This window comes from Rhinoderma darwinii, chromosome 7 (genome assembly GCF_050947455.1).
Source record: "Rhinoderma darwinii isolate aRhiDar2 chromosome 7, aRhiDar2.hap1, whole genome shotgun sequence".
Taxonomy (NCBI): Eukaryota; Metazoa; Chordata; class Amphibia; order Anura; family Rhinodermatidae; genus Rhinoderma; species Rhinoderma darwinii.
In genome coordinates this window covers 3008922-3021667 of record NC_134693.1, presented here as the reverse complement: position 1 = coordinate 3021667, position 12746 = coordinate 3008922, and the positions used below count along the sequence as shown (strand labels likewise).

Sequence of the window (12746 nt, the reverse complement as noted above, 5' to 3'; positions counted from 1 at the left end):
TCATCCGTATCTTGCGCCATATTTTGTCTTATGAGTGAAATAAAAAAAAAATCTCCACGATGAAAAGTAAAAACTGTGACCGATAAGACACGAAGCGGATTTATCTAATGTTACGTATCGGCTCTCGGATATAATAATTCACGGCATTACGTCCGGACCCAGAAAAGACACATCACAGCCCGACACCGTTCACACCTGCGCTTTATTCCACAATCTACTTTTCACCATATAAGGGAACCCAGCGAGCGCCGGGCATCAAAAAATTGTTAGAAACTCATAATTGTTCCTCTCCACGGAAATCTTTAGTAAAAGGCGAAAGATTTATTCGATCTGAAGAGAAACCAGAGTATAACTTGTGCCGGTTTCCTATGAACCGCGGCTGCAGAGAAATGTTTCTTTGCTAAGAGAGACCAAAGTGCAAAAAAACTAAAAAAATATAAAATAATTTCCCCCACAACGTCCCCTGTAATCCCGGTAACTCCGCACACCACGAGGTAAAAGTCATAAGAGAAACATGTAAAACCAGCTCAAATATTGTAAATGTTCCTCCTGATGCATCATGGGTATGTAGATGAGGCACTTCCTGTGGGCGGGGCTTCCTCTTCTGTAGATGTTATTTCCTGTGGGTTCCACTGTATTGTGATCGGCCTGATGGGCATTTGGACCGGTAATATATTGTACAATACAGAACCCCCTTATAGCCGAACCCAGCAGCGTCACATGACTGGAATCAGAATTAAAAAGGAACAAAAAAATCTAAAAATCCAGATCCAAATGGGAAACAATCAAGATGGAAATCAAGGTGTGGAAATAGAGAAAACGCAGCACAAGACGTGAAGTGAAAATCACACAATGCTACTCGCGGTTTTGCCGTGTTTTCCTGACACAATCGCTGCTCTATGACTTTGTTCACACATCGCGTATTTGTTGCTGAATTCCGGTAGCAGAGTCCACACCACAGTCCAGGACAATAGAAGGTAATGGGATTTCATCAAACCTTATTCACTCGCAGCGTAGAAAATCCACCGCGTATTCTAGGCCTGTCCTGTCTGTTACAGAAATGGCGCAGATTTCATATATCCGTATACAAAGCAAATCCACGGCTGTATCCGCAGCAAAATCCGCAGCAAAATTTGTATGTAACGCGGGGGGATTTCTCTGCTAGTTTTGGCCGGTTCTTCGGTGTAATCGTCTCCTGGTTGTTCCTCATCACAGATATGTAATAATAATACGGCCGGTGCATGAGATCTAGCGATATGTCCACAGGCAGCGCCCGATCCTATTCACGAACCGCACGGCGCCCCTGTACTGCACTGTATCGTGGTATGAAATCAGAGACACACGGGGTACAGTACGGCCCATAGACCCCTGTATTCTGATAGACGCCCCTGTGCAGGAGATATAACAGTTTTTGTCCTGTAGACTCTGATAAGGCAGCAGATAGGAATATAGCGCAATACTGAACAGACGATGACTTCGGGGTCAGATAGGAAATAATGAGGCCGGAGACGCTGGGCTCCTCATGTCTCATTTGAGAGTATTTTTTGGTACAGGGCGCCCCTTACAGGATCTGCCCACTTGGTAGGATGAAGAGGGAAACCAGTGGCGCTGCCTGTAGGACGAAGAGGAAAATACATTTGTATGGGGCGAGCAAATATTACAAGAATCGCTCGCGCCCGTACGTTTCCATCATGTCGGCGTTTGCTCGTTCAGCGACTGATCGTTTCCCTGGTTACACAACGCAACGGACGGGAACGTTCTGTGAACACTTGTTTGCCGGACAATTGGCTCGTGGAAAAGGATCTGAATAACTTCACACATAATTTGCGTGGATAAAACATCTCCATTCTAACAGGAAGTAAATGAGAAGGTTTATCGATATCCAGTGCACGACGAGCCATAAAACAGCAACGTTTTCCAGGTGCGATTCCTTTATTGGCTTCCCAGGAATACGATGTTTGCAAGTTCTCAGAGCGCGCAGGACCCTGGATGTGTAAACTGCCTGAAGAAGGATCCGATGTGCCCCGAAAACTGCCAAATACCAGATCTCAGGCAGCAACATCTTCTGACAGCGCAGCACAACATGTAACTACGACAGGTTTACTATCAGATGAGCAGAAAAGCTTCACAATTCAGAAGAAACATTTACAGAAATAAAAGCCCAATCTATTATTTGTACAATAAGGGAACCCAGCGAGCGCCGGGCATCAAAAAATTATTAGAAACTCATAATTGTTCCTCTCCACGGAAATCTTTAGTAAAAGGCGAAAGATTTATTCAATCTGAAGAGAAACCAGAGTATACAGCAGAGATCACCGGACACTACACCGGCCCCGCGCTCCTCCCATCACACCTGCGGAGAGGACATATAGGCGATTATATATATATATATCTCTCTATCACACATGTGACGGGGGCGGGGCGATCATCAGTCATTATGAGGCATAAAAAAAATAAGTTACCGGAGAAAAGCAAATTTCTGTATCTTTGTCTTTTTTATTGCAATTCAGTTACGAAGCAGGTGCATTCTGGGAAAATATGCAAATGACTAACGACAAGCCGTTACACCCATATTTGGTTACACAATGGTGGTCTGCGCTCCTGTCACTTGGAGCAGAAGTTCCCGACAGCCGCACGATTTTGTGGTCCTTTCCCTGGACTGATCACCGAACAAGCCAGCTCAGAGTAAACACCGGACGTGTGCGTGTAAGAGGTCCAGGGCCAAGGTGGCTTAGACTGGCAGCATGAGTGTTGTGTGGCTTAGACTGGCAGCATGGGTGTTGTTGGTCTCCTGAGTTGCTCCCTCTGCGTGTCACGAAGCGGGTTAGTGGACCCACTAGGCCGTACCGCCATAGCGGGGAGGCAGCTGGCCAAACAACAGGACACCCCAGAAATACAATGTCCTGCACAAGAGTACCTGTATAGTCCAGACGGTGGCCGCAGCTCTGGCATAGATGGAGATGGTTGCAGCAGACAGCGCCAAACGTGGCAGATGACACAGGAGCCGCAAGTTGCGCCAGACGTGGCGGATTCCTCCGGACGTGGCAGATGACACAGGACGTGGCACGACTTGATACTAAGGCAAAGCACGGGAAACAGGAATGGGGAACACTAAGGGACCATTTGCAAGACAGACTGGGAAAACTAACAATGCTCAGGCAAGGATTAGAAGGCCAGGGGCCTTCTTATAGACCAGGAAATCGTGGCAGTTGATGATGATGATGACGATTTCCTATTTGCGTGCACTGGCCCTTTAAGGCCGGGCACGAGCGCGCACCCTACGGGACACAGCCGAATGGAGCGGAAGTGAGCGCTGGCGTCTCCTAGGAGGGAGACGGGGACCAGCGCTCACGGATCCATGGCCGCGGGCGTCGGGAGGTGAGTGAACCCGGCGGCCCGCGGCCATGGACACTACAGTATCCCCCCTCTTACACCCCCTCCTCTTGGGGCCAGACTGACAGAGGAATTTTTTAATAAGAGCAGGAGCGCTGAGGTTTTCTTCTGGCTCCCAGGACCTCTCCTCAGGACCAAACCCTCTCCAGTCCACCAAATAGAAAGTCCTTCCTCCTACCCTCTTGCAGTCCAGGATCTCTTTTACCTCGAATACATCAGAAGGACCGCTGGGGGCAACTGTGGAACTAGAAGTCTTGCTGTAGCGGTTCAGGACCACTGGTTTCAGGAGGGACACATGGAAGGAGTTAGGGATTCTGAGGGTAGGGGGCAGCCACAGCTTAAAGGAGACAGGGTTTATTTGTTGCAGAATCTCGAAAGGACCAAGGAACCTGGGAGCAAACTTGTATGAAGGCACCCTCAAGCGAATGTTCCGAGAGGACAGCCAGACTGTAGTCCCAGGAAGATACTGAGGCGGCTTTCTTCTCCTAGTATCTGCCTTTCGCTTGATGCGATCTACTGCCAGCAAAATAGAGGACCGGGTCTGTTTTTTGATTGAAAAATACTTTATTGACAATCAATCGTCATCATACAAACATTACTGCGACGCAGCGCCAGCCATGAAGCAGCAAATAATAACAGTCGTCAAACATAACATGGCAGTATAATACACAGTACAGGCTGACCTATGCTATACATTACACCACATGCTACACTAACATTCCTGCATTCACTAAAGTCAAACAACAAAGCATTACAGACAAGTGATGGGGTGGGGGTAGGGGAAGGGGGGGGTAGGGGAAGGGGGGGGGAATCACAGGCCCGAAGCTTTATTGGGAGACAACACACAAGAAGGGAGAGTGGGGGGGAAGGGGAGTATCAGTCCTCTTCCTGATCGACGTCCGGGCTGTCCCAGGTGGAATAGTCCCTGATCAGGCTGTGGATCAGCCTGCGGCAGTCCTGGACGGACACACTCTCTCCCCGCAAAACTAGACAATTCCTGGCAAACCATATAGCGTCCTTAAAACAGTTCATAAGGCGCCAGGCCTCCTGGATTGCTCCATCCGTGTTACTCCCAGGGAATAGTCCATAAAGTACAGAGCGGTACGACAGTCTGTTCCTGGGGACTGAGTCCTTGAGTTCATGTTCCAAGGCTTTCAACAGACCCTGTGCAAAGGGGCACTGCCAGAAAGTGTGCAAAGATGTTTCCTCCATGAAGGGGCACCTGGGGCAGTACCGGGTCTTGCACAGGTTGCGAGCATGCATGAATGACTGAAGAGGCAGTCCTCCCTGGATGGCCACCCATGAAATGTCCTTGTGCCCGTTGGTCAAATTGCCGGATGACACGTTAGTCCAAACAGTCTCCAGCGAGTCCTTTGCTCTGATGTGCTTGTGGATCGTCTTAGGTTTCCACAAGTCGGGCTTAAGACCCTCCAGTTGATGCTCCCTCACAAACCGGACAACATCTCCATAGAAGCAGGGAGCGTCCCACTTGTCCCAGCCAAAACCTCGCCAGAGGGGAAGGAGGAAGTAGCGGGACATGGCCTTGCCCGCAGAGCCGTTTGCTGTCCTCAGAGTCCTACGAACACAGTCACATACAAAAGCGATCCGCAGCAGAGTGGGAATGTCGGGTATACCCTTCCCACCTTTGCGGGGCTCCTTGTACATAACAGTCCGCTTTACTCTGTCCATTTTCGAGCCCCAGATGAAGCGGGTCCGGGTCTGTTGCCAGATTTACAGGAAGTCTCCATATGCAGAGTCAGCAGCGGGTACCTGAGATGAAGTTGATACAGGAAGAGGAACTCTGGGATGTTGACTGTACACGATGTGAAACGGAGTGGAAGTGGTGGACTCACTTGTGTGGTTGTTGTATGAAAACTCCACCCATGGAAGAAGCTGAACCCAGTTATCTTGCTGTGGAGAGATGAAGTAGCGGAGATCATTTTCCATGATCTGGTTGATCCTCTCAACTTGCCCATTGGACTGGGGGTGATAAGCTGAGGAAAAGTCCAAACTCACATGCAGGAGTTTACAGAGGGCTCTCCAGAACTTAGAAGTAAACTGAACCCCCCCGGTGAGACACAATGTGAAGAGGCAAGCCATGCAGGCGAAAGATGTGTTGAATGAAGAGACTCGCCAGACGAGGAGCAGAAGGTAGGCCGGTCAGCGGGATAAAATGAGCCATCTTAGAGAACCGGTCCACCACCACCCAGACAGTGTTACATCCTGCTGAGGGGGGAAGGTCTGTGACGAAGTCCATCGCAATGTGCTGCCAGGGGGCACAGGGTACAGGCAGAGGTTGAAGCAGGCCGGCAGGCTTGGAGTGAGTCACTATATTAGAGGCACAGACCGTGCAAGCAGAGACAAAGTCCAGAACATCCTTAGTTAGCGTGGGCCACCAGAAGTGACAAGCAATCAGGTCTTGGGTTTTACGGACACCGGCGTGCCCAGCAAGTTTAGAACAGTGTCCCCAGCGGAGAATTCTTCTCCTGTCTGCCAAGCGAACAAAAGTCCTCCCAGGAGGGATGTCTCTAACCTGCAGAGGATTAGCAGTGACAATGCAGGACGGGTCTATGATGGTCTGAAGGGACTCCACTGTGTCTTCCGTCTCAAACGATCTGGACAGGGCATCGGCCCTCACATTCTTGTCCGCGGGACGGTAGTGGAGCACAAACAAAAAAACGGGTGAAGAACAGCGACCACCTGGCTTGACGAGGATTCAGTCTTTGAGCGGACTGAAGGTAAGTAACATTCTTGTGGTCGGTGAAGATCAGGATGGGGTGAGCAGCGCCCTCCAGAAGATGTCTCCACTCCTCCAGAGCCAATTTTTTGGCCAGCAGCTCCCGATCTCCAATGGAGTAATTGCGCTCAGCAGAAGAAAACAGTGTAGAGTAGTAGCCACACACTACTGCCTTTCCTTTGGAGCTCCTCTGGAAGCGTCCACTTCCAGCGAGAACTGCCGAGACACGTCAGGGTGATGGAGGATCGAGGCTGAAGTGAAGGCTCTCTTGAGGGTAATAAATGCATACTCTGCCTCTGGAGTCCACACTTTGGCGTTCACACCCTTCTTGGTAAGGGTAGAGATGGGAGCCGTCAGAGATGAGAAGTTTGGGATAAACTGCCGCTAGAAATTGGCGAATCCCAGGAACCGCTGTATGGCCCTTAAGCCTTGGGGACGTGGCCACTCCAGGACAGCCTTCACTTTCTCAGGATCCATCTTGAGGCCTTGATCCGAGATGATGTAGCCCAGGAAGGGCAGAGAACTCTTCTCAAAGACGCACTTCTCCAGCTTGGCGTATAAATGATTCTCCCTTAATCGTAGAAGAACCCGACGGACATGCCTCCGATGAGTCGTCGGATCTTGGGAGAAAATCAAAATATCATCGAGATAGACAACAACACAGACATAGAGTAGATCTCAGAAGATGTCGTTAACGAACTCCTGAAACACTGCGGGAGCGTTACACAGTCCAGAGGGCATCACTAGGTATTCGTAGTGCCCTTCCCGGTTGTTAAATGCCGTCTTCCATTCATCACCCCGGCGAATCCGGACTAGATTGTAAGCCCCACGCAGGTCCAGCTTAGAAACAATTCTGGCTCCTCGTATGCGATCAAACAGCTCAGAGATGAGTGGCAACGGGTATTTGTTCTTGACTGTGATCTGGTTGAGACCACGGTAGTCAATGCAGCGACGAAGAGATCCATCCTTCTTTTTAACGAAGAAGAATCCAGCCCCGGCCGGGGAGGAAGATTTTTGTATAAAACCCCTCTCCAGATTCTCCTTGATATAGGCCGACATGGATAGAGACTCTGGCAAGGAGAGAGGATATACCCGACCACGGGGAAGAGAGGCATTAGGAACCAGTTCAATGGGGCAGTCATAGGTGCGATGTGGAGGCAGCATCTCAGCCTCCTTTTTTCTGAAAACATCTGCATACTGAGCAAAATGGGGAGGCAGTCCCGCCAACGACTGAGGCAGAGGAGGCTTGACAGGAAGGATCTGCAACAGACAACGACCATGGCACTTGGAGCCCCATTGGAGAACCTCTCCAGAATGCCAGTCCAGGACTGGGGCATGTAGTCGAAGCAAAGGCAGGCCCAGCAGAACAGGGTTGATGGCCTTGGGCAAAACAAGGAAAGAAAGAAATTCAGAATGAAGTACTCCAACCTGGAGCTTCAACGGCTTGGTTTTAGAGATAATGGGATCAGGCAGAGGCAGTCCATTAATTGAGGCAACAGCCAAAGATGTCTCCAGGGGAACTGTTGGCAACTGAAGATGATCCACAAGCTCTTTCTGGATGAAGTTTGCAGTCAAGATAGGCAGAAACTTGATGCGTCCTCTCGCTGGATACCAGGGTCACAGGAATAGTCAGCTTGGAACCGAATGCTGTCAGATTCCGTTTCACCTAGTGTTGTCTCTCCAACCAATCCCAGGCAATGGGGTCTCTCCGGCCTCTGGGGGCACAGACGCACAATATGGCCTCCATACAGACAAAGTCCAGAAGTGCGTCTGCGTTGTTTCTCCTGGGTAGACATTTTGACATAATTACCCTGCATCGGATCCTCTGATTGGACGACTGAGGAGGATTGCGGGACAGCAGAATCCAGCCTGAGAAGTTCCCTCTCCCGGAGAACCTCTTGGGAACGTTCCCGGATCCTCATGTCGACACGGGAGGCGAGTAGGATAAGATTGTCCAGGGTAGATGGCAGATCGCGAGCAGCCAGCTCGTCCTTAATCCCTGAAGACAGTCCCTGCCAGAATGAAGCCACCAAAGCCCCGTTGTTCCAGGTCAATTCAGCAGCTAGGTTACGGAACTGGATGGCATACTCGCCCACGGAGAGGTCTCCCTGGTGTAGGGTCAGCAAGGATGCAGCAGCCGAAGAAACTCTCCCAGGTTCCTCAAAGATCGAGCGGAAGGCCTGTAAGAAGCACTGCAAGTCGCGGGTCTCTGGTCCCTGATGTTCCCACAGAGGATTAGCCCATGCCAGGGCTTTGCCAGTAAGGAGAGAGATGATGAAGGCGATTCTGACGTCATCCGAACAGAAGGACCTGGAATGTAGTCTGAAGTGCATCAGGCACTGATTCAAAAATCCCCTGCAGGACCTCGGATCTCCGTCATAGCGTGGAGGTAGCGGCAAGAAACACAGGGGGTTGGTACCGGTACAGACAGGAAGTGTAGCAGGCGGAACCGCAGGAATGGGTGCGGTGACGACTGTGGATGGAGCGAGCAACCGATGGGCTATGGCGTTCACCGACAGGAGGAGCTGGTCTTGTCGTGACTGGAGATCCTCCATCTCGGCCAGCATGGCTTGTGTCGTCAAAGTCTCAGGTTGACCAGCGGGGTCCATGGCCTGAGAATACTGTCACGAAGCGGGTTAGTGGACCCACTAGGCCGTACCGCCGTAGCGGGGAGGCAGCAGGCCAAACAACAGGACACCCCAGAAATACAATGTCCTGCACAAGGGTACCTGGATAGTCCAGACGGTGGCCGCAGCTCTGGCACAGATGGAGATGGTTGCAGCAGACAGCGCCAAACGTGGTGGATGACACAGGAGCCGCAAGTTGCGCCAGACGTGGCGGATTCCTCCGGACGTGGCAGATGACACAGGTCGTGGCAGATTCCTCCAGACGTGGCAGATGACAGGACGTGGCACGACTTGATACTAAGGCAAAGCACGGGAAACAGGAACGGGGAACAAGGCACGGGTAACAACAGGAAAGGGAAACACTAAGGGACCATTTGCAAGACAGACTGGGAAAACTAACAACGCTCAGGCAAGGTTAAGAAGGCCAGGGGCCTTCTTATAGACCAGGAAATCGTGGCAGTTGATGATGGTGACGATTTCCTATTTGCGCGCTGGCCCTTTAAGGCCGGGCGCGAGCGTGCATCCTACGGGACACAGCCGAACGGAGCGGAAGTGAGCGCTGGCATCTCTTAGGAGGGAGACGGGGACCAGTGCTCACGGATCCATGGCTGCGGGCATCGGGAGGTGAGTGAACCCGGCGGCCATGGACGCTACACTGCGGGTGCGAAGCGGCGGTGGCATTGGTTGCCATACAATACTGCGCTTTACAGAGTAGGGACCCACTTCAAAGAGGTCTCAAAATGTTTATAAGATGATGAGATTCTCATGTTCGTATATTTTTTTGTAATTTTGATGAAGTATAGATGAAGTATAGCAGAGGACGTGCGTCCAGGTTTCCTTCTCCCCCTTGTGGACGCCACATGAACCTCCTCGCTTCGCTGCTTGTCCCTCAGAAGTTGCGCTAATAACAAAGAAACAGCCAAGTGATGACTCGAAGGTCCCGCGATCCTATAAATATAGAATGATAATAACGCACTCTGCTAGAGAACTAACGCCGCAGCCACATGACCGCCCACATTTACATCTCTATCATTAACCGCATGAGGGAAGCCCAGCGAGCGCCGGGCATCAAAAAATTATTAGAAACTCATAATTGTTCCTCTCCACGGAAATCTTTAGTAAAAGGCGAAAGATTTATTCGATCTGAAGAGAAACCAGAGTATATAGAAGCGCCGCACCGCCGTGACCCCACGGACCACCGCCCCCCGCATACATCACAGAGACTCCGCACTCTACCGACACGATACTATCACGACACTGACCCGTCCTCCACTAACATCACCGCATCAAATCACAACCGGGAACCGGTCAGATCTATCAAGAGAGACACCGGAGAGAAGCAAATAAACCTCCGGAGCATCATGGGAATATGCAAATAAACTGCCAGGGGAGGAGCCAGAACAGGAAGTAGTGATCACAAGAGTCGGATTAACTGTTTCTTGCCCGGCGTGTATAAACTGCAGCCTGAACATAAACCGGCGGCCGGAGCTCCTCACCCGGACAGGGCGCAGCGGGCGTCACAGCTGTCATACTGTATATGTGATACCGATGAGTAGCAACTCCGCAAACAGACTACAACACTGATATAATGTAATCACCACATCACACTACAACACCGGTTATTATAGCTGCACTGTATATAATGTAATCAGACACTACAACACCGGTTATTATAGCTGCACTGTATATAATGTAATCAGACACTACAACACTGGTTATTATAGCTGCACTGTATATAATGTAATCAGACACTACAACACCGGTTATTATAGCTGCACTGTATATAATGTAATCAGACACTACAACACTGGTTATTATAGCTGCACTGTATATAATGTAATCAGACACTACAACACCGGTTATTATAGCTGCACTGTATATAATGTAATCAGACACTACAACACTGGTTATTATAGCTGCACTGTATATAATGTAATCAGACACTACAACACCGGTTATTATAGCTGCACTGTATATAATGTAATCAGACACTACAACACTGGTTATTATAGCTGCACTGTATATAATGTAATCAGACACTACAACACCGGTTATTATAGCTGCACTGTATATAATGTAATCAGACACTACAACACTGGTTATTATAGCTGCACTGTATATAATGTAATCAGACACTACAACACCGGTTATTATAGCTGCACTGTATATAATGTAATCAGACACTACAACACCGGTTATTATAGCTGCACTGTATATAATGTAATCAGACACTACAACACCGGTTATTATAGCTGCACTGTATATAATGTAATCAGACACTACAACACTGGTTATTATAGCTGCACTGTATATAATGTAATCAGACACTACAACACCGGTTATTATAGCTGCACTGTATATAATCAGACACTACAACACCGGTTATTATAGCTGCACTGTATATAATGTAATCAGACACTACAACACTGGTTATTATAGCTGCACTGTATATAATGTAATCAGACACTACAACACTGGTTATTATAGCTGCACTGTATATAATGTAATCAGACACTACAACACTGGTTATTATAGCTGCACTGTATATAATGTAATCAGACACTACAACACTGGTTATTATAGCTGCACTGTATATAATGTAATCAGACACTACAACACTGGTTATTATAGCTGCACTGTATATAATGTAATCAGACACTACAACACCGGTTATTATAGCTGCACTGTATATAATCAGACACTACAACACCGTTTATTATAGCTGCACTGTATATAATGTAATCAGACACTACAACACCGGTTATTATAGCTGCACTGTATATAATGTAATCAGACACTACAACACTGGTTATTATAGCTGCACTGTATATAATGTAATCAGACACTACAACACCGGTTATTATAGCTGCACTGTATATAATGTAATCAGACACTACAACACTGGTTATTATAGCTGCACTGTATATAATGTAATCAGACACTACAACGCTGGTTATTATAGCTGCACTGTATATAATCAGACACTACAACGCTGGTTATTATAGCTGCACTGTATATAATGTAATCAGACACTACAACACTGGTTATTATAGCTGCACTGTATATAATGTAATCAGACACTACAACACTGGTTATTATAGCTGCACTGTATATAATATAATCAGACACTACAACACTGGTTATTATAGCTGCACTGTATATAATGTAATCAGACACTACAACACTGGTTATTATAGCTGCACTGTATATAATCTAATCAGACACTACAACACTGGTTATTATAGCTGCACTGTATATAATGTAATCAGACACTACAACACCGGTTATTATAGCTGCACTGTATATAATCAGACACTACAACACTGGTTATTATAGCTGCACTGTATATAATGTAATCAGACACTACAACACTGGTTATTATAGCTGCACTGTATATAATGTAATCAGACACTACAACACTAGTTATTATAGCTGCACTGTATATAATGTAATCAGACACTACAACACTGGTTATTATAGCTGCACTGTATATAATGTAATCAGACACTACAACACTGGTTATTATAGCTGCACTGTATATAATGTAATCAGACACTACAACACCGGTTATTATAGCTGCACTGTATATAATGTAATCAGACACTACAACACTGGTTATTATAGCTGCACTGTATATAATGTAATCAGACACTACAACACTGGTTATTATAGCTGCACTGTATATAATGTAATCAGACACTACAACACCGGTTATTATAGCTGCACTGTATATAATGTAATCAGACACTACAACACTGGTTATTATAGCTGCACTGTATATAATGTAATCAGACACTACAACACTGGTTATTATAGCTGCACTGTATATAATGTAATCAGACACTACAACGCCGGTTATTATAGCTGCACTGTATATAATGTAATCAGATACTACAACGCCGGTTATTATAGCTGCACTGTATATAATGTAATCAGACACTACAACGCCGGTTATTATAGCTGCACTGTATATAATGTAATCAGACACT

At 47.7% G+C, this 12746-nt stretch overlaps 1 protein-coding gene and 3 non-coding genes across 5 annotated transcripts in view; all 4 read right to left on the bottom strand.

Moving 5' to 3' along the window:
* The window catches only part of ARMH1 (armadillo like helical domain containing 1), a 69232-nt gene that overhangs the window by 34836 nt on the left and 21650 nt on the right, over positions 1–12746 (bottom strand). The window lies entirely within an intron of this gene.
* Positions 236–350, bottom strand: LOC142658241 (U5 spliceosomal RNA). The gene has a single exon (XR_012850074.1). It is a non-coding gene; the product is annotated as a U5 spliceosomal RNA (small nuclear RNA).
* LOC142658248 (U5 spliceosomal RNA) lies at positions 2188–2302 on the bottom strand. The gene has a single exon (XR_012850080.1). It is a non-coding gene; the product is annotated as a U5 spliceosomal RNA (small nuclear RNA).
* LOC142658235 (U5 spliceosomal RNA) lies at positions 9806–9920 on the bottom strand. Its single transcript, XR_012850068.1, has one exon. It is a non-coding gene; the product is annotated as a U5 spliceosomal RNA (small nuclear RNA).